The sequence below is a fragment of the Columba livia genome, chromosome Z (assembly GCF_036013475.1).
Source record: "Columba livia isolate bColLiv1 breed racing homer chromosome Z, bColLiv1.pat.W.v2, whole genome shotgun sequence".
NCBI classification, from domain to species: Eukaryota; Metazoa; Chordata; class Aves; order Columbiformes; family Columbidae; genus Columba; species Columba livia.
The window spans coordinates 27,834,382-27,857,051 of NC_088642.1; the positions used below are offsets into that span (position 1 = coordinate 27,834,382).

The 22,670-nt window shown below is 42.0% G+C and overlaps 1 long non-coding RNA gene across 1 annotated transcript in view; it reads left to right on the top strand.

Moving 5' to 3' along the window:
* The window catches only part of LOC135577385 (uncharacterized), a 73,166-nt gene that overhangs the window by 41,965 nt on the left and 8,531 nt on the right, over positions 1-22,670 (top strand). The window contains exon 2 of the long non-coding RNA XR_010469144.1: positions 11,518-11,717. This is a non-coding gene — a long non-coding RNA (uncharacterized LOC135577385). The remainder of the gene's footprint in view (positions 1-11,517; positions 11,718-22,670) is intronic.

The window sequence follows — 22,670 nt, forward strand, 5'->3', positions numbered from 1 at the left end:
GTCCTCTGGGAGTTTCTCCAATTGAAGGAAATTTTGCACCTTGGATTTTGCAAACTATCATCTCTACTGTGTGGTCACACTCTGTCTTGATCTCAGAACCCAAATCTCTCCAAATCCTTGGTGAGGTGGTAGTAGAAACTATAACAATCAAAATTCATGCTCTGTTTGAGCTTTCTTATGCTTGGTGGCTGCTCCCAGCCTTCATTATTTAATCACTTTTTGTGGAGGTCTATGCAGTTGTTTTCAGCCAGATTTATTTTTGTATGAAGACAAGATTTTCCTTTTAGAAGGAAAGACAATGAAAAGCTGTAATATAGACAGGACATTCTCTTATGGCATAGCCTGTGAGAGTAGCTTGACGGAATTAAAGTTTTTCTGTTTGGTCCAGAAGCAAGTATTTTTATGCCAAACATGAAATAATAATACCTTTTTTTAAGTGATGAGAGGATTTACATTTTTTTTTTTTTTCAAATAACTAAAATCTAGAAAATAGTTTATCTGTAAATACAAATGAAAAAATATCATACTATTAATTCAGACATGGAATACACAGTTTCATTATTTATATTGTTTTGGTCTTTCATTAGTGGTTTTGGAAGTACATCTGAAAATGAAATGTCATGAAGAAAATTCAAGTCAGAGATCCTTTAAAACTTTATTTATAATGGCAGGGTACAAGCGATTATTATAATTGGAGAAATTAAGTTGCTATATGGGACATGACCCAGCTGAAAATATCTGCCCCATCTCTCTTAAGGAGAGTAGGAAAAAAGCTCTGGCCAACTGTCATTAACTATCAGTGGGCCATTTTGTAGTGATTGTGCTTCTCCACTGCTCCAGGGATACCTGCAGTTTCCAAATTTCTTTCTGCTTCCCCACAGATAGTCCCTTTATTTAAAGCACTATTAGTGCAGGGTCTTCAGCCGCTCTGGGATAATCAGATTTTGCTGTCACAGTGTGTGTATGTTGGCTGACTCCATCCATGGAGAAGCCTTGCAGACCTGGGTGTGCTGCTGTGATTGGGGTGCTAGACTGGGGGTGTGGGAGGTGCTGCTCTTCAGGGGGACCATGTTCTCTCTTAACATGCTCTCCAGTCCGTTTCCTGGCTGATCAGCACTCTGGTGTGGAAAAAATGACTGTAGCCTACAGGATTTTTCTGCTTTGTGCATGCACTGTCAATCCTGCTATAAAATCACATCTGGTATGACTTTTTTTTATTACAATATAGATACCCACTGGCTTGGATCATCTTACGAGGACTTAGTTGCTCCATCTCCTAACCTTAGATGATCAGCCTTTGGGTTTGGCTTGCAAGCCCCCAGATAAGTGCTCCAAGATACAGTGAAAAGAAAGCACAGAGACCCACCCTATAATCAGGAATGGAATAAAGAGGAAATCCAATTCAGTCTTCCTTACACCAGCTTTATACTTAATAAAGATTCACCAGATATTGAATTCTTGAGGCAGAGTTTTATATGGGCCAGTACATGGGCAAGCTGGAATAAATCAACCGATAATTAAAATTTCACTTTTCCTTCTGGAATGCTAATTTTCTTCAGTTAATCCTTTGGTTTGCCTTTCCATGTCAGCAAGTTTCTGCATTTTCTTTATTGCCTCTGTGTTTTGTACTTCATGTCCTAGTTGATCCTGACAATGTGGCTAATTGTTTTTTAGATTTGATGGATGATGGATTATGTGAATCTGTTGCATATATAAACAACAAGTTTCTTTTATCTCCCATGTTCTCTGATCAAATAGGTTTTGGATGAAGTGGGCAACTATCTTGTATCCAGCAAGACTACACAGTTGATGATGCTGCTGGGTTATAATAATCATTAAAAATGGTTACTCTCACTGCTGATCATCATAATGCTGTAACTGAGGTCCCTTCCCTTCATTACAACTAGGCAGAGGAACAGATGAGAGAATTGCTGTTGGAACCTTCCTGAAGTCGTGGTCAAATAATATATGTATGTGTATATATATATATGTATATATAACCCAACCCATGGACAGCAAGCTAGTCTTTGTGGGTTTGGCAGGGAAGTTCCACTGTTGTGATAGTTTCTGGACCAGCCTCCTGGATGAAAAGTAGTAATTTCAAACTTTAGATTGTGTCAATTTTGCAGTTGTCCTGGTGGCAATAGAAATCTGGTTTTGAAATGGAACTAATGACCTGTCAGTCTCACCTCTGTGCCTGGGAAGATCATGGAACAGATCCTCCTACAACCTATGCTAAGGCACACGGAGGACAGGGAGATGATTTGAGAGAGCCAGCATGGCTTCACCAAGGCCAAGTCTTGCCTCAACAGCCTAGTGATCTTCTACAATGGAGTGACTGTTAATACGGTAGTGGACAATGGAATAGTTAGGGATGCTGTCTATATGAAGACTTCTATAAGGCTTTTTACATGGTACCTCACAACAATCTTCTCTTTGAGTTTGAGAGATATGGATTCGATTGGTGGACTATTTGTTGGATAAGGAATTGGCTGGATGGCTACATCCAGAAAGTAGTGGTCAATGAGTCAAAGTCTGAATGGAGATAGAAGATGAGTTGTGCCCCTCAGGCATCTGTATCAAGACTAGTACTGTTTAATACCTTCGTCAATGACATAGACAGTGGGATCAAGTGAACCTTCAGTAAGCTTGCAGATGACACCTGAGGGGTGGGAAGGCATTTAGAGAGACTTGGACAAGTTCAAGAAGAGGGTCTATGTGAACATCATGAAATTCAACAAGGCCACCTGCAAGGTCCTGCATCTGGGTTGGAGCAATCTCCAGTATCAAGACAGGCTGGAAGATTAAAGGATTGAGAGCAGCCCTGTGGAGAAGGACTTGGGGGTACTGGTGGGTGGAAAGCTGGACAAGACTTGGCAATGTGTGCTCTACCGCCCAGAAATCCAGCTGTATTCTGGTCTGCATGAAAAGGAGCGTGGGTGGCAGATTGAGGGAGGTGATTCTGCCCCTCTGATCTGCTCTGGTGAGACCCCACCTGGAGTCCTGAGTGCAGCTCTGGAGCCCTCAGTACAGAAAAGACATGGACCTGTTGGAGAGGTGCCAGAGGAGGCCATGAAAATTATCAGAGGAATGGAACAGCTCTGCTGTGAGGCCAGGCCGACAGAGTTGTGGTTGTTCAGCCTGCAGAGGAGAAAGCTCTGGGGAAACCTTATTGTAGCCTTTCAGTACTTAAAGGGGCCTATAGGAAAGATGGGAACAGACTTTTTAGCAGGGCCAATTGTGATAGGACAAGGGGTAATGGTTTTAAACTGAAAGAAGTTAGACTTAGACTGGATATAAAGAATAGGGTTTTTCATGATGAGAGTGGTGAAATACTGGAACATATTGTCCAGAGAGGTGGTAGATGCCCAATCCCTGGAGGCATTCAAAGCCAGGCTGGATGGGGCTCTGAGCAACCCAATCTAGTTGCAGATGTCCCTGCTCATGGACTAGATGGCGTTTACAGGTCCCTTCCCACCAAAACCATTCTATGATTCTATGATGGGGGAAAAGGTTCGGAGATGTTCTGGGTTGCTAGTTGTGCTAGTCAGACCTGCAGCCCACAAGGAGCCACACTGATCCTGATGCTTCCCCTGCCTCAGAATGAAGTGCTAAAGGAGCACTGATGCTAGTCAGGGGATGGCCTCCACCCTTCCCCGTGTAGAAAAAGTTCCTGATGGAACAAACAGAAGGCTCTCCAATCAGGATTAAAACTCAGGCATGTTATAATTAATTCACACAATTCTAACATCCTTTTTACCCGTAAAACAGTTGTTCATTGTTCTGTGACTTTTATAAATTTTGGCTCATTTTAAAGACTATTCTTTTCAAGATAAGATGTATAAACTATATTGTTGATGGATCAGTACCTATTTTCAGTGCTGGCTGAATGACCAATTATTTCTTCTCCAAAGAGTGTTGGTATGTTTTACTAAAAAAATAAATCAAAACTGGGTTTTTTTCCTCATTTCCAAATGTCTGAACAATATACAGGGAATAATTTATTTAATTAGTTAATTCTACCAAATGTCCAATAATAAATATGTGAAAAAAGTCCATTGTATGCATAGTAATAGGTAACACATCCCTTATGCAGCATAACAGAGTCAAAAAGCAAGATAAACTATACTGAATATGTTGCACCTTTTGCTTAAGTAAATTCACATCAATAAGCTCCACCCACCTCCCACTTGCATGAGTATGGGTGATTTTTTCTTATTCAGGCAAGCTTGAGGTGAACAGTGTTGGCAAACCATATTGTTCTTCCTTTTGAATGTCTGTATCCCTTGGTTTGTGCTTACTTTTTGAAATCCCATGGTTCCTGTACTACTCACAGATGGGTACAAAGCATCTCAGCTTTCCACCTCCTGCTTCGCTATTGCTTAAGTATATTGCTCTTGTTGCATTCTGATTAATGACGGTATTGCTGACAGGGGGACAGACACCAGAGCTGTAGATTAAGTAGTCTTCTATTTTGAACTCTAAAGTGTTAATAGATGCACATAGATTGATGATCATTCTTAAAACTGCTGTGCCAGTGAAAGGCTTACTGCCTTTCTCCTGGTGAAGCTGTAATGTGTCCACCAAATCTGTCTAGGTTGCTGATGTGATTGGAAGTCCCTTGGCAGATACAAAGTGAATGAAGGAGCATTTGCACAAACACAGCTCAGATGACAGAAATGGGAGAGAAGGAAAAACCTCTGGCAAAGAGGGTAGTGGTAGTTTGGAATTTACCACCCCTCAGCACCTCTGATGTGTTGGGTGCTAAAGAGGAATTAACTAGTAATTCAGAGTTCACAGGGCACTGAGGTACTGTTGCAGTGGCTTAGCAAACTGTAGGCTTGAGTTTACAACCTTGGATCCAATGTGAGGCACAAAGTCTTGGTTGTGTATTTTCAGCCATCTCTTCCCATTTATTAACCCCTGGAAAGGCTTTCAGCTATCATGATTTATTTTACTACTCATAATGAAAAAAATTCAGATTCTTAGAAGCTATAGGGAAAGATGGAAGACAGAGCTTATATTGCTGTCAGTTTAAGACAATTTTCTATTATGTTTCTGTGTAAATTTCAGAGAGGACACATTGTCTTTTTAAAAACGTTAGGGATTTGAAGTCAAGCTATCCATTCAAAACAGGGGCAGGGACATCAGATACAGAATGTGTCTGAAGAGGCTGGACAACCCCAAAATAATTTATCTTGTGAGACTGATGATTTCTTTTTCTATCTCAACCTATTAATACATTTGCTTTCCGTCTTCTAATGGCTTAATATTTTCCATCCTTCTCTCTTCCCCAGTCCCCTAAAGCTGGGTCTACCTTCTTACACTGTTTGTGTTTACAACAAATTGCCAGTAACACACCATAGGAACAAAAAATATGGGCTTTGAATGAAGCCCATCTAGCTTCTGCAGTAAAGAGCTGGTTGAAAATTGGTTTTCTGGAGGGGTATCTTGACCTGAGAGGGAAGAATCGTATTTAAACTGCCATATATTCTCTACCAGGATGTTCCATCCTTCGCCATCTTCTCTCCCCAAGTGATTCAGTGCCATTTTTTTAATTCGTCACAGCTGTCTGAGTTTCACCAGCTTGACACAGCATTGAAAGCATTTGTGCTTTGTCTATAGCAATAAACATCAGCAAAATTGCCATAAATGCTCCTGTGATACATTGCCACTAAATACAGCTGCATCTTTTTGGATGTGGGAGGGAGAATGGCTACGGCTCTCATCTGAGCTAAGGATAAACCCATTTGCCTGTGCAGAAGGAAGATGAGGGATCAGATTTGCTCAGCTGTGTTTATCCTCCCGCCCACATGTGTGCCCGTACAAGCATCCCACCAGCCAAACATCAGGCTAATCAAAACAACATAAAGCCGGCCGAATCCCAAACCAGCTGTGACGACGCTTGTCACGCCTATACCATTATTGTTGTTGCTTCAGTTTGTAAAACTAAGCTCTGCTGACGGCCCTGCCTGCAGCTGCCTCTCCTCCAGCCTCTCTGGAGCTCCCATACCCCCAAGCTGTCCTGGGACCAATGGCTGGGTGCTCTCGCCTCCATATCCCCGCAGCCCACCATGGGACACAGCGCTGTGAAGACAGCCAGTTCCCACTCCACCTCTGCCACCAATTGTGCTCTTTGAGCTGCAAATGAATTCAAGAACCTCCCTGGGAACAGAAAGGCTTTTCATCTGATCAAATTGCTGAAAAGGAAGACAACCATATGCTGCTGCTGAGGCTACATGAGTCCCTTTGTTAACATTTCTATGCCCTGCCTAATCCTCACCTGTCTCCAGGTGCGTCATGGAGGGGTTTTACCCAACTGACTCTGTTCCTTGCAGCCCTGCAGGGTTTGGTAGTGGTTGCTGTGGAACCCTTCGCCTAACTTGTGGTCATCTCTCATGCAGCGGCATTTTGATGGGCTGCTACTGGATTCTCCCACTACCAGGAAAAAATAGCATTGCTTGATGCTCCTGTGATAATTTTTGGTGGACTGACTTGGCCTAAGGTTTTCAAAGGTGATAGAATGACTCTTCCTCTTGCTGTGTGAAATAAGGAACATGGTTTTGGGTTTTGAGTAGAGAGACAAATTTGTTCTGCAGTGGCAAGCACACTTCAAAATTCATACCAGCCTTTTGCAATGTGTTGATTAGTTTACAGAGGAAAAAAAAAGAGTGAAAAGTGAAAAATAAACATGCTTAAATGGGAATCAGGTGGCGTCCAAAGGGGCTTAGACAGAACCCGTGAATGTCACCACGGGCAAGGCTGCTGTATGCAGCATTTGGTCTGTCCGCTGGTTTTTTTGAGTGGGAAAAAGGGTGTTAGTCCTTCTGTCAGGACCACTACATGCTGCAGTCCCTGCTCCTGCTTCTGACAGAAAGCAGAGAAATGTGAATGGGGAGAAATCTCACCCTGCTGGTGCGCCCAGGGTGGGAGGTGCTGCTTGCTCTGCCATGCGGGTAGGTTGGGTTGCCCACTGTGGTTAGGCATTCAGGTCCCGATGCTCAGCTCTGCTATGTGCATGGTATCGGCCTCCTCCAGTCAAACTTCACAGGCTGGGTGATGCCCAGGAAAATATCACAACATGCTGTGATTCCAGGGTCTGATGGAAGCAGAAAAAAGAGTCAGGGGACAAGGAAGGTGAAGGGGGGAGGTACCCAGGGAGGGCTGTGGCAGGGTCTCTGCTGGCTCAGATGTGACGGCACAGTGCCCTGTGTGCCTGCCAGCAGTTTAACCTGATCCTAATGAGCCTCTACAGCATCCTGGCTCACCAAAGAGCATGCTCATTAGCTTTCAATGCACTTGAAGTCTTAAAGGAAAGGTAAAAGATGGGTAGTAGGAATAGAAGTTAATGACATAAACATAAGCACTGAAATAATTGATTGATCTAAATGATTGCCTAGCTTGTGGCTCCTGTGTGTCTAGCCCCGGTGCTGGCGAGCGTTGCAGTCCCTTTCCTCTCCTTCACATCTCTCCACACTCTTCTCCCACCTCTTTCCCACTGCCGAACTCCAAGCTGGTGCTGTGAACAGACCTCAACCATTAACCCACAATGGTGACATGAAATTATGCCCAATGCTTCCCTTTCCCCAAAGCCTCAGCCATTAAATGTCACTGAAGGAAAGATCTTTGTAATTCTTTTCTGACCCCCTTTACACTCCAGCATGGCTCCAGCATGTAGGGCCGTTCTGGTCAAGGGTCTGGTATTCTTAACTGTATAACCTGTATAAGAAGTGAGAGGTTACATTAAAAAATAATTTTTCACCCCCAGTTTGATCTCATGCTAGTTTTACAGTAGGATAACTGTGCTTCCTCAGTGCTACTCTTTCTGCGAGGTTAATTGATGTCTATAAAGCAAGCATGATGATCCTTCTCTTAAAGGCACACGTGGGAACTTGCTGACCTCTCTGGAGGTTTGGCCAGGTTTCGTGTGTGTATTGTTTGTGTCTGACTTTTATTTCAAACACATGCAACAGAACCCTTTGGATGCTGCTTAGAAATCTGGCTTTAATAAAACCATAACTCTAATATACACCTCATTCTTCAGAGATCTGATTGAAAATATTTCTACTCTTCCCATGATTGTTTTTTTTCATTTATCTTAAAATAATGTCCTTTCTAATCCTATTTTTCTACTTTCTAACTTTCATGTGGACTGGATTTGTTGAAACTTTTTCTTGCTGATAGCCCTGCTATCATGTCCCATGATCTGAGGGTACCCTGGCCATATGCTGCTTCCAATGGCTCTACTGAGGTTGTTGATAGGCTTTCCCTTGGGCAGCTCTTCAGGAAAAGGGTTATATTGGCAGGCAGGGCAGGACCTCCATGGTTACCTTGCTTGGTTAGCTTAACAAGGTAAGCCCTCACCTGTGATGTTTATGGGCTTGGATTACTCTTTCATTTGTACATCTGTATATCCCCGAGATGCAATATGTCTGTATCCTGCCACTGGTCTTGTGGGGAAAAGGCTTCAGTCTCCCCTTTGAGCTGTGCTGCCCTCATCTTGTCTAGTGCAGCTGAGGTGGAGAGCAAGGCCAAGGCTCACTTGCACCCTTTCGCTGACCACGCAGTCTGCTGCTCTCAACAGATAACTTGATCACTGTTGCCTCCAGCTGACTCCCTGAAGGCCTGTTCCTCAGCAGGGATTTTGTCTTCAGGATGGGAGCATGTCTCCCATTGTCCAATGATTCAGTTAGTGCTGAACTTCAAACCTGCATTACAAAAATATGCTTGAACGTACTTAGCTTATTTTTATTCTTCCTCTGATATTTAAAAAAACCCACATTCTTTAGCTATATATAGCAAAGGATAGTCTTCATGGTCAGACCATATACTCTTGCTGAGAAAACTTACTTTTGGGTTATTTATAGAATTATAGTTCTTAACGCCACCGTCCCTTGATTTCTTCGTGCAAAGCTAGAGCACACTGTGATAAAAAAATGACCTTATCCAATGGGTAGCAGACTGGTCATTCAGAAGTCCTTTTTTTAAACTCAAATTGTGTTCCAAAAGGACAAATTGTAATTTTCAGCTACAAATTTCTCAATTCCTTGTGCCTGGCTGGGTTGTTTTGACAAACGCATGCAGAATTCAAGGAATTTTTGTTAAATCTTGTAGTAGTTGCACATATGCCCCATCAATATCATTACCCTACTGCTTCATGATCTCTTCTTAGCCACAGAGTTGTTAGGATTTTCAAACAATCTGGCTTTGCAGCCTTTTAGGTTATGAACACAACATGACCTATCAATATGCCATACAGTTATTAAACAGTAGTTACAGGAGGTCTGATCCTGCATCTAGACAATGTATTTTCATTAAAACTCAATACTAATATAGATGCAATGTAATAGATTAAAACTAATAGTTATATTCATTAAAATATCCACCTACTATCAATAGTCTGTAATCCCCCCATGGCTCTTGCCAGATGACAGAAACTTGAAATATCTCTTACCTGTCTGCTAACCTCCTCTCCTCCCAAGTCTTCTTTTCTGATTTCTACAGCAATGGTCTTCAAGACTTATTGTTAAAAATCTTCCAGCCCCTTAAAATAACAAAGATCAATGGGCATAACACAAAATTTATTTTTGTATAAAATGTGAAGACCTTGGGAACACTGAGTGTCAGTCTGTCATTCACATGATATTTTGTTCAAAAACAAATGTCCAAATTTTCACTCACATAAGAAGACCACCAACATTTGTGAGAAAAAATGTTGCATGGAAACCTGGTTGCTCCAGGTGCAAATAGACAAGCTTGAAGCATCCTTTGCCAAACATTGGGTCAGCAGTGATAGCACATATCATTAGAAGTATTGTGCACTGTGCACTGACATACTTTTCCATGGAAATTTAAAATGAATGTTAAATACAATAAGCAGGTAAAGCAAATAAGCTCACTGGAAAAAAATAGCTTCCAAAAGCTTTAATCTAGGGGGAGTAAATCTTATGAAAAGACACTGCAGAGCTCCCCAAAGCAACTGATATCTGACCTAGGAACTGCAGCAGTCATTAACACTTCTGGCAACTTTACAATGCACCTAGTTGCATATAAAAAACTTTCTGCAAAATTAATAGCCCACATTAATTCCTGCTTTGACTCCAACAGAAATCAATGATGTTATACTACTGATTAATATGGACAAATTGTTTTAACAGTTACCCACTAAGTAGCAGATTAGTGAAAACCACTTTGCATAGCAGGCAAATACAGTCAGTGGTACATGGCTATAAATTGTTGCTGAAAGAGAGGGGATCTGGGGAGAGGTGGAAACAGTGGAGACAAGAGAACAAAAAGGTTTCTTCTCTTACATTGACAGAGTGGAGTTTTCCAGGTTTTTTTGCCTGACCAAAGGAACAGATGCAAAGATAAAGAAATGGGAAAATTTTATTGTTCCAAAACGGTTGGATAAAAGCAAATAAGCCCTATAGGCCCCAAATCAGCAATGGACAAATTTTGCTTACCTACCGGTGTGGTTAGAAATACCGCTCTTCAGGAAGACAGAGAGGGAAAGCGGAGAACATGTAAAGAGGAAAGAAAGTGCGCAGCAACTGAAACACCATTTCTGAACTTGAAGTAATAATATGGTTATGGGTGTTGAGTTCTCAGACATGCTTTATTCTTAGTAGAGTTGTAGCAGAGTGGAGAGGTTTTACTCCACTTAACACACCAGTGTCCCATGAAGCTCTGCAAATATAAACTGAAAGCAGCTCTCAAATACAATATAGTGCAATTACAAAAGAAAAAACAAAACAAAACACCCAGAGCACTTTATTCCCAGTTCATTGTATGCAACAATGAAGCCTGAGATCAACACTTATGACCCTTCCTATTAGTGGAAGCTGCTTTTCTGTTTCTTTAGTTGTGCATGTGCATGTGTGTGATTTTAAGCTTATGCTGCATTTGAGAGTGGAAGTTTCTGTCTGAAAGACTTGAAAATCAAAGAATCTGCAAATAAGTGAGGAAAGATGAAGAAAGTACTTGGATGAACAACATCACACAGTATCATAGGGGAGATCAATTTAAAATTCTTAGAAAGTGCAGTTTAATTGGAAATAATGCATCATTATTCTTATTCTAAAGATCTTAAAGGCTAAACAAAACAGAGGATGATGGAAATCAGTTTAAATACCAGTGAAGTGAATGGTAGTTGAATGATTTGCTTTAAGAAAATGAGTGATTTTATTACTTTAGTGGAAATGGCCATTATATTCATCATAGTCATGCAAGTGGGAAAGGACCTCTGGGGCTTTCTAATCCAAAATCCTGCTCAAAGCAGTTCCAGTTGAAGAAGGTTGTTCATAGTGTGTCTGGTTAGGTTTTGAATATCTCCATGGTTGGAGATTTAGAGTATCTATTTCAGCATTTGACCATCAGTCAAATTGCATCATCAGTGCACATTTTTCCCTTATATCAAGTCGGCCCTTCCCAAGTTCCAGCTTGTGTCTGTTGCCTCTTTTCCTTCCACTGGGCACATATGAGAAGAGTCTGATTCCATATCTCTACACCCTTTTTTAGGTGGCTGGTCCCCCTGAAGCCTTGCCTTCTCCAGACTGGAGAGCCTCTCCTTGCATGGCATGTGCCCTGAGCATCCTGCTGGCCCTCCGCTGGGCTTGCTCCTGTTTGGCAATGACGCGCTGTGCCGAGCACTATGGACAGACTGACTGATGCCTGCACCGACACATGTGCTTCCATGTGCCTTTGGGACAAGTGAACAGGTAACACCTGAGATACCATTACATGGATATCAGGAGAAGTAACTTCTGGAATCATATTCCCTATTTTTACCAAAATATGGAATGACACATCTATTGGCTTATTTTTACTAGGTTACAGTGATTAGTGTAACTGTTGCCATGTAGTCAAGAAAAAACTTGAGTGCTTCCTTCCTGAGCTGGGGGAATTACTGGTCCACCTCTTCCCAAGGTCAGTGGCCTGCTCAGACCTGCTTATAGAGTTATGGTACCCCCCCAGAGACCAGCACACATCAGATGCTCTAGTTTCCTGGAAGGTGAAGACCAACTGACTTCTGCGTCTCTGTGAGCCACCCTGGCAGATAAAACAGGACTATCAGCTTTGCACCTTGCTACTACAGGTTCAGCTTAAATTTCTGGTGCCTAATCATGTGAAGTATCAGTGAGCATCTGCAGATCTGAACTCACCTCTTGTGACTGTTTCTTTGGAAAAAAAAAATGCATATATATTTCATCTTACCATAAAATCAAGCCTGTTTCACATTGAATAATCAATATTTCTGACCAGCTTATCCTGGAAATACTGATCTGGCCCTGTCAAAGTCTCCAGTTCAGACATGCAATAGAAATAACTTTCTTTGCTTTAGGCTGGGGCCTCCTGATAGAGGTGGTATATCTACATGGAGTAAGCAGATGATCATGTGTACTTCAGAAAGGGGCCACATAGCAGCAAGTTACCTCTGGTTTTCTAACATACTCTGCTTCTTCTAGGGCTTTCTGTATGTTTACTGGAAAGGAAAGACACCTTAAGTTACTTTTAACCTAGGTTTGCCTTCCTGACTGTCAGCTTTCCCCTCTTCAAAACCCAGTACTGTAGGCAGCATGTCTGGAGAAATGTGTGTGGGTGAAATGCATGGGCTCATTTTTCCCTAATACATGTTCAGATCTAAGTCCACTGGGCTTATACTTCTCTTTGATGAGAGGAGATGAAGGCAGCTCTGGTGCCAGGGCTCTCTGAAGGCCATAGAGTCTCTGTGGGCCAATTAGTCTTTGCAGGGAGTAATTCAACCTCTTGCAGTACATGGACTGCAGCCTGATGGTCCATGGCAGGCTGGCAGGCAACCTTCTCTGACCCAAAGCCTCCCACAACGTGTGTCCTGTGTGCAGCTCCCTCCGAGTGATCTGTGCTTCCCCTTGCTGTGTCCCCCACCTATTCCTTATGGAGAGACCCTACTGTTGGATTTGTCCTGATGTCTCTGTAATACCAAGATAGTGCTTGAGAATAAAACAGAGCAAAAATTATTTTTCAGTGAGTTCTGAAGCCAGACTTTATTTACATGGCTGAAAACAAGTAAAATAAAATGTAAACTGCAATTTTTATCTAAGTCTAGACATTAGGTATCTTCACACTTCCTCAGCCTCTCCTCAGAGACACTTTGGAGGCATCCCAGCTCCTGCAGTCAGGATCCACACTTGCCCACCATCTTGCCCCTTTTCTGCCTTCAGGGCAGACCTGGAAAGTAGTCACCAGGGATGGAGTAGGAGACCCTATTCCAGCTTCTCCTTTCCGCTGCTTGGCTTGGCTAAAGTGCACCCGAGGAGTGGGTGGCCTATCTGTGTAGTCACCATCACTGCAATTATCTTTATAATTCAAAGAGTTTTTTATGCACCCTCATCTGGCCTCCATTTCCTCCCAGGAAGTCTCTGCATCTAGCCCCAGCTGCTCCTCCATGCCCAGACTGGGCATCAAGTGAAGGTTGTTGGTGCTGGGGTGGCTGTGTTCCTGGTAAGCCCATGTGTGTCACCTCAATGGAACAGGTGACAATATGCACACTGGGGTGCCTGATCTGTCTGCATCTCTGCCCCACCCACTCACTTTCAAGGATTTTTGTGTCACAGAAACTTGTAGTCTTTAAAACTGAGTAAATGTGATCTTTCAGAAAGATTTTCAGTTATTACATACTGGGCTCTTAGACACAGTCACATTATGTTCGAATCATGCTGGTAACTCCAAAAATGAAGAAACTAAGCAATTGTTCATTTGACAGCAGTGGCTTTTCTTACAGCACACCAACTTCTTCTGACTTCATAGAAGATTAAAGTAACTACTTGTACATTTTTTGTGGTTAGGAGACCCCTTCCTATTCAGTTAAAGTCACTGCCAAATCTCAAAATAGTTGTATTTGTGGAAGCTTGAAATGTCTAATTTCAGTCAAATAAGCAGATCCAGACTCTTCACCAATGTTCCTGAAACAAAATGCTTCATTTTAGGGAGGGTAACAAAAAAAAAAAAAAAAACAGCTTTAGAAAATTAAATTACTCCTTTGCTGTAAGCTTTCTGTTAAAGGGGGCATGGCAGGAGGTCATGGGGTAAATAATCAATACCATATTGCTTTTTGATAGCACATTGAACAAATTTCATAGGAAAAGGATCAGATTTATCATGTATCAGAGCAGCACTGTGACCAGAATGCTTATTTTCTCCCCTCCCTGTGACATTCTCCCTCACTTACTTCACCTAGCTTTTATATTGTATTTGTAAGTATTAATGTTTCTTTGTAAAAGTTTTTGTAAGCTTAGGTATCTAACTTTTGTATTGTATTTGGACCTTTAAGCTTAAACATGCACAGAGACGTTAAGTAGTATGAACAGATCCCCATGTATTTGGCTTCTCATTGTCTTTCGATAGCTGTCTTGCTTTAAGGTCAAATTGAAACCAGTAGAAAATCCAGTCATGCTCCACATTTTACTCTTATTGACTAGATAAACACGGCATGTAACAAAAAGGAGTTGCACTCCATGTCCTGGATTTTGCACCTGGGACATGGCAACCTTGGCTGTACATACAGACTGGGGGATGCAATGCTGGAAAGCAGCTCTGCAGAGAAGGATTGGGGGGCTCTGGTCAATGGCAAGTTAAACATGAGCCAACAGTGTGCCCTGGCAGCCAAGAGGGCAACTGCATCCTGGGTGCATCAAGCACAGCATTGCCAGCTGGGAGAGGGAGGTGATTGTCCCACTCCGCTCTGCACTGGTGTGGCCTCAACTGAAGCACGTTCTGGGTGACACTGGATAAAAAGGATATAAAGCTACTGGAGAGTGTGCAGAAGAGGGCTACAAATTTGGTGAAGGGTTTGGAGAGGAAGCCATATGAGGATTGGTTAAAGTCACTTGGTTTATTCAGCCTGAAGAAGAGGAGACTGAGGGGAGACCTCATTGCAGTCTGCAGCTTCCTCACAAGAGGAAGAGGAGGGGCAGGTCCCAGACTCTTCTTGTCTTTAGTGACCAGCAACAGAATCCAAGGGAATGTCAGGAAGATGTGCCAGGGAAAGTTTAGATCATACATTAGGAAAAGGTTCTTCACCCAGAGGATGGTGAAGTGGTGGAACAGGCTTCCCAGGGAGGTGTCATGGCCCCAAGCCTGACAGTGTTCAAGAGAAGACTGGACAATGCCCTCAGACACATGGTGTGAACTGTGGGGTTGTCATGTGCAAGGATAAGAGTTGGACTCGACGATCCTAGTGGTCCCTTCCAACTCAGGACATTCTATGATTCTAATATTAAAAGAATGGACAAAAATATCCCTAACTGATTCACATAACTTCGGCCTCCAAAACTGGACTAGATCTCTTAACTGGCCAAGCATTTTCTAAAATGTAAATACATCTTTGTTTTAGCAATGCTTGAAATGTTGTGAGAGTCATTTTTCTCATGGCATTTTGGCCTTTCTACTTCTAGCAACAAACAAAACAGAAGTGCAGAGACAGGAAAGCTGGTTGCTTGAATGAATTCAGCAACACATGGCAAATATACTGCTCTGTAATGGTTCTGGAGAAGAAGAAAAGAGCAGAGAACATAAACTGTCATTAGAGAGGAAAAGATCTTTGTAGGAGAAGACCCTGTCCTGCAGACCGGCATTGCTCTTCTCACTGTCCAACTGTGCAGGCAGCAGACTCCAGCCTTCATGGGACTGGTGTGTCTGAGGGCACAGAAACTGCTGTGCTGCATTCCAGATGAGTTGTCTTATCCTGTGTGAAAGTAATACAGAAGAGCTCGAAAATAGCACTGTATTGCTTGGCTGAGAAGCAAAGATCAGGCACATTGGATGCTCTGGACAACCAGACGCTTGTGCTCTGGAGAAAATGCACCGACAAATGGCAGAGGCTCCAGCATCCTCAATTTGACCTTTTCTTCCAGGTACTTGGAAAAATAGAAAGAAACTTACTGAGCAATGTCCATATTACATATTTAAGTTGTAAGGAAAAGAGACTGTTTTCTGGATCTGTACTTTTCTAGCAGTAGCATAGTTTCTTGCTTGTTTATTACTGGGGTTCCTAGATGTTATACAGAATTTATGTGACTAGCTGCTTGAGAGATTTGCTGTTTTACTGGGTCTATGTACAGGAGTTGTTCTTTTCCAAAATGCACACTTCAAAAGGAACACCTCTTAAAATCCTCGTACAGCAATTAGGACTTAGAGATGAAGCAAACACAGTGATTTCTCCTGCAATGCAACTGATATTGATGCAAGTGAAGACCATTAAACAACTTCTGAGAAGGATTTAAAAGTGGTATTCAAAATTTGCCCTCCTTTTCCCCCCTGTGTTCTTCTGTTACATAATTTTTCATATTAATTAATATTGGATGCTGCAGAGACAACATGAAGGCTGAATTTAGAGGAAAAGGAGGTGACTTTTCAACACAACACATTTCTCAGGTAGAAATTAATGGCTCATGGTGTCCTTGATAGTGTCTTTCTTCTTATCCTTCTTTTTACAAACAGGCCTCAGAATTCTCAAATGACTCTTTCTTACATGTTTTCATTATTTTGCTTCAACTTTCCCATTCTTTGTCCTGTCTGCTCATTTAATCTCCTTGCTGTGCTTCAGCCTGTATGCTTGTATAATAAAAATAGTCCCTTCCAATGTTTTTTTTCCTTCTTTAACTGAAAACTTGAAGTCAAAGCCAGTTGTGAAGAGAAGAAAACTGCCACAGAAGCAATTTGTTTCCATGACAAAGTTTCCAGTGTGGCCTGGAAAAGGGTAGAAGGACAGACACAAATCCTCCATCAGCATTACAAGTTTCTTCTTAACATTAACTATTTTTTACACATGTGACATGAGAAAAACAGGAAGTGATGAAAGAAAAAAGCAGGGAGAAGGGCTGAGGCAGTTGTTCAAATACAGGGAGCTGATCATTTGCTCCAATGTCTGCATTTCAGTTGGGTCCCAGCAGGAAAGGAGGCTCACCGAGTCCATCCTGGAGCTGAGGGCTCTCTGCTGTCATTTAGTTCATCCAGCAATGGAGGGTCTCTGGCATCCTCAAGCAGTGCAGCCGCCCCTGGGAGCACCGGCTGCTGGAGGAACATGGAGCTGCCTGATGCTGCTGTTGCTGCAGAAACTGCACCACTCCAGATTTGGCCTTGCAACCTTGCCAAGCATCTTTCATTCTCTCTTGTTTGCTGGACTAGGCACATCTAGGCAATTGATTTTGGATGTCTCCCCATTCAATTTTTGGAATAAATGTTCTTTGGAAATATTTAAAAAAGATTTTTCTTTAATTACTCCCACACTTTTTTCTCTTGAAACCTTTTAACTATGAGGTCCGATTTCCCAGGGAATGCCAGCAGTTCTACACAGAAGCACTTTTTTCCATATTGCAAAAAATGTGGCTATTTCACGCCCCCAAATCTAGGTTAAACACATTGTTTTAGCGAATTCTTACTAGTTTGGTCTTCAGAAAGACCCCAGTAATTATACAGCTGTGTGTTCCTGCAGTCTTATGTTGTAGACTCTCATGAAGTCTTTCTTCCTATTGCATACATAAACAACTTGATTAATAATCCAGTATGCCACCGTCACACCAATTAAAAATAGTTCCATCAGCAAAAAAAATATCCTCAGGGTGTATATATTTAAAGCAATTAAAGAATTTAAAGCAAATTAACACTTTTTCCACCAGTGCTTCCCATACCTTTGCAGGGACATGCATTATGTGAAGGACAGGTGGGATCTTCTCTTTCTGCCTGTTTACACTGGATCTATCTAAACTCCCCAATATCCTGTACCACAATAACATTTGAGTGCTCATCTGCCTGTGTGCATGTACTCAGGGATGCGTGGAGAGTGAGTAGCTATCAATACATGCAAGTAAATGGCAACATTCAAGTTTATAAAATAGGATCGTTAGGAAAAGAAAGTTTAAGAAAGTCACCTGAAATCACACCAAAAGTCACTAGCAAAAGGTGGTGAATTAAACTACTGCCTCACGGATCCTAAATTATCACCCAAATCAGCAGCATTGAGTCTTCTTTTTGGTTGGAATTTTGCTGTCATTCAGTTGGAGGTAACATAATGGGAGTAAGGAAAGCAAACCATGCTGTATCAGATGTCTCTTAAGTAGTTTTTAGAAGAATGCAGTGTTCTGTTGTAAAAGAAGCATGGAATTTTAGCAGTGTCGCAATGATGTAGCATAGCCAGTGCAGCACCTGAACCAGGATGTCCTGTTGCAAAACAGCGGTGCTAGGTTTCAGTGGGATTTTCTTAACCCTGTTTCAATAGACATACAGTGCCTCTATTCAACATCTGTAGTCTGTACATTGTCTTTTGTGTCTGCGCCAGAGGGTTTGGGAGCTGAATGTAGACATCTAAAATTTAGTCAACAATTACTTTTTCAGAAAGAATATTGTTAGCTTCTCCTTAATTTTATAGGTGTTACATTTTCTACCAGTGGGCTGACTTAGAAAGATATGACCCTCCTTGGAGTATCTGCTCACAATGCCAGAAGATGAAGGCTCTGATACAGGATTCCCAAACTCACTGTTCCCATGCCCTTGGCACCAAGACCCTGAGTTCCTAGGCAGCACCTGTGTATCTGAGATTGTTACAGCCAAGAACACGGGTGAATATATGTTGGTCTTTTGATAGGTGTTGCACTCAAACTGGATACACACTGCCTACATTCAAATCCTTGTTCCACTTGCTTTGAAATAGCAAACTTGAACAAAATATTTTTATCCCTAGGTTTCATCATCTAGTAGATCTGTCATTATAGGTAGGAAACCAGGGTGAACTGGGTCCAGCTATAGGTTTATGGGTGAAAATCCCAAGCAGAGATGAAATATAGCTTAGAACCCAAATTTGGCACTTTGGTGCTTGCTGGTGTCCATGGATTTCATACTTCTGCAGATTGACTCTTGAGCTCAGTTTATAGATGCCTGGACTCTCAACTGTGAATGTCAGAAGTTTAATCCTAGGGAATGACTAAAGTACTATATATTATGAAGACAGGAAAGATCAGACTCCAGCTTGTGATGATCTGGATGCAATTATGAACCTCGAGAATAACTTCTTAGATGTGGGTTTCTTCTGCACAATGAGGAAAGATACAAAGCAGCCACATCCTCCGGAATACAAAGACAACATTGCATGTCATTTTATCTTTGGCTGTGCTTCACTTAGAAAAACAGAGGAAACAGAGCCTTATAATACCAGCTACTATCAGTTTTCTGAGTAACAGCCATCCAGCTAGCTGAGAGACTTTGCAATGCAGGAGTCAGTATTCAAATCCAATATGCATTCTGTGTAAATTTTTTCAGTATTTAGAGTGCCTTGTTCTTTATCCCTCCACTTTCATTCTGCATTTCAAAATGAATCACTTTTGAGCTGTATTTTATCACAGGTACCAATCCTGCCTTGAAAACTTTGGAAAATTCTCTGCACTCTCCTCACCTTGCCCCCAGTTGTTTTGTAACGCATCCTGGTTAAATGGTTTGCTGAGAGAGAAAAGGCAGACTAGTTATATGCAGTTGTTAGCATAAAGCCAGGATTAAAAAGGTCGAGGACAGTTTTTATACAGTGCAGTCAAACTTTGTAACTACCACATGTCTGTGTGATGCTGCCGTTCACTTATGAGCAACGCATGTTCCACATCTAAAGTAAACAGAATAATTCTTGGTCATTTCCTGTTCACTGTAGGTTGTGAAATGTCAGCATGCCAGAAACAAGGAAATCTTGAGACAACATAGCATGGAGTGTTTGAAGTAACAACACACACTTCTGTCTCCTTCCTCTTTAATATTCCAGATACAGAAATGAAAATAACACCTCATGGCAGATTGTGTTCAAACAGAACACAGCTGTCTGGCTTTTCATTTTCTCTGCTGAGCAGGACTGCTCCATGGGTTTTGTGTAGAGCAGAGATGGATACTCTCCTAGATGCAACAGAACAAAGAGAAACCAGATTTTGGACATTCTTGGCATAAAAATGTGCATCTTTGGGCTCCTGAGACAAGCACCTTATGCCAAAATTCCGTTCTGTTTGTTATCACAAATCATTTAACCAAAGTATGCCAGTTTTTGAACAAAGGAGAGGAAACAATGAGCAGTTACAAAGAGGGGAAGACAGCATCCTCACCAGAAGGGAAGGCAAGGACATGTAGGATGAGTCATTCCTCCTAATGCCATCAGCAAGATGTGCGTGTATTTTCTTTAGAGGTTTCACTACCATTCTTGCACTCATGCAGCTAGCTTAGGTAGAGCTGAGTGTACAAGGTAGTAAGTGTACAAAGCCTCTCAGACAGCCTCAAAGCAGTCTTCAAAGGAGCTTTGGTGTTCATTTTCAGTGACACATCTAGGAATTATTGTGCAATTGTAATAATCACTTTCTCTTTGCAGCTTGTTAATCCCAGCAAGTAAAGGCTTGCTCACACACAGGTTGTATTTTCATAGTTGTAGAACACAGTGTGTTATATATGTTTTCTGTCCCAATATCTTGCACCCATTCAACTATAGTGATGTGAAGGTTCTTAGTGCTGACAGCCATGATCTTATAGATAATGAGAGAAGTAAGTTACTCCAGTGTCTGACACAAAGCTACTTACATCTGTATCCACATGGGGACAGTGCAGTTCTACCAAACAGACAACAGCTACTTCATCCTAGAAAGAGTGGAAGATCTTCCTTGCCTTGTCCCTCCAAGACTCACTGTAATTTGTACAGACCTACCTCTTTCTGAATATTCTTCCATGCATCAATTCAACTCACAGAGCAGAAAACCTCTGACTGGCTTTGGTGGGTCATATTTCTGCCATGGTGTTAAATTTAGCTGGGTTATTGAGAGGTGCAACAAGACCCCAAACTGGAGAAAGTGTAGCAGTTTGTGCTGTTATTTGTGTTAGCTCAGTTCGTTCCACCTTGTCTTACTTCAGTCTTGAAGAACTGTACTCTATTTATTTGGGAGTTGCTATTGTGCATGTAGGGAGGAGCTCAGTATTTAAGTTTGCATGTTAAAACAGTGCCAACTGGAAAAGAGCTGCAGAAAAGCATGGGGAATGTGAAATAGCAAATCCCCACAAATAGTTTGGAGGTTAAATGAACATCATGTTGAGAATTTTGTGACACAAATTGGTAACTTGTCTATCCTTTTCTCCCACATGTTTAACATTTTCTTTTGCTTTTAGCATATTATCCAGCCCCAAAACCTCTATGCCCTCCAGCAGGGAGTTTTCAATCAAAGAAAAAATTCCATGAAAAAGCTTTTTGTTTTTTCCTTATAAGGAACTCTGTTGTCCTGAATAGCATGTAGTGTTCTACAGGAAGGCATTCTCAATTGGACTGTAAAACTAGATCTATGTTGAATAAAGAGAAGTGTTTGCCTCTATTCAAGCAAGTATAAGAGACTCTTGCTTTTCTTGATGGTTTTAGAAGATAATGTGGTGTTGTTCTCTTCTCTTGGCGCTCATAAGCTTGCTCATGAGGCAGCACTAGCCATTAGAGCAATAGATATTAAGGCTAAGCCTCTGCAAAAAGTGGAAGAACAGCCCTGTAAAGTAGTTAAGTGGTTTCTGTTTTCCAGGAATGTAACAAAATACTGAATTGAGTTACTTCTTGCCTACTGTTTGCTATGACAATACCAATCCAAACAAGGCCCAGAAACTTTGCCCTCTTTCTTCTTTTCTTTGGTTCCTTGAGGCTTAAATGGCCCATAGCATCTGAAGAGCCAGAGAGGGATGCCATCAATAGGAGAGCTGCAAGGAACCTTTAAGATCACCTCTGTGCCTTATGCACCCTGTGAACTTTTGTCCATGTGCCATATTTCAAAACAGAAGACTTTTGCAAGAGTAAGGTACTTCAGTTCTCAGGATGCTGTATAGTGAGCCTTGTACAGAATCAGGAGAGACTAACATAGCACACTTACTGTGTATCTCGTCCCTCTAGGGCAAAATACACTGCAATATCTTAGCCACACCATGTTGCTGATCCCATTTACACTCTCTTCTAAGGTGACTCAGGAGAAACTTCTCACCCCAGATCTGCTGTCAAGACAGCCCTGAGCAAAAATCCTCAGGCTGGTGTCCAAGAGGATTTTTCACACTGCCTCCAAATGAAGACAGGCTGCCCTCTGTGCTCTTCGTGGCTGAAAGTAAAAGGGAGAGGGGTCTTGTTACACACCAGAGTCAGCATTTCCTTGCCTGCCACCACTGACCTGAAAGGGAGTAGTAAGCTTGGAAAGATGAATGTGGGCCATGGCCCTCACCAAAGAGCTGCAAGATCTCAGAGAATAAATAGAGAGATAAGAAGTACTTGGCCACCTTTCACAGCCCATTGTGGACCTCACTAGGTCCCAATGGACTTCTCCTTGGCAGGCAGAGACCATCACTGGAGATCCGAATCACCTCCCCATTATAGTCTTCACGCAAATAGGAGCTGGAAGCCACTGTGTTACTAGAAAGCTGCAACCTAGTTGCCATTACTGAAACTTGGTGGGATGAAACTCCTGACAGGCGTGCAGCTATCAATGGCTACAGGCCATTCAGAAGGGACAAGCGAGGAAGGAGGGATGAAGGGGTTACCCTTTACATCAAGAAATGGACAGATTGGGAAAAGCTGTCTCTGAAGAAAAGCCACAGGCAGGTTGAAAGCTTGTGGATAAGAATCAGAGACTAGGACAACAAAGGAAACCTTGTGTTTTGTGTTT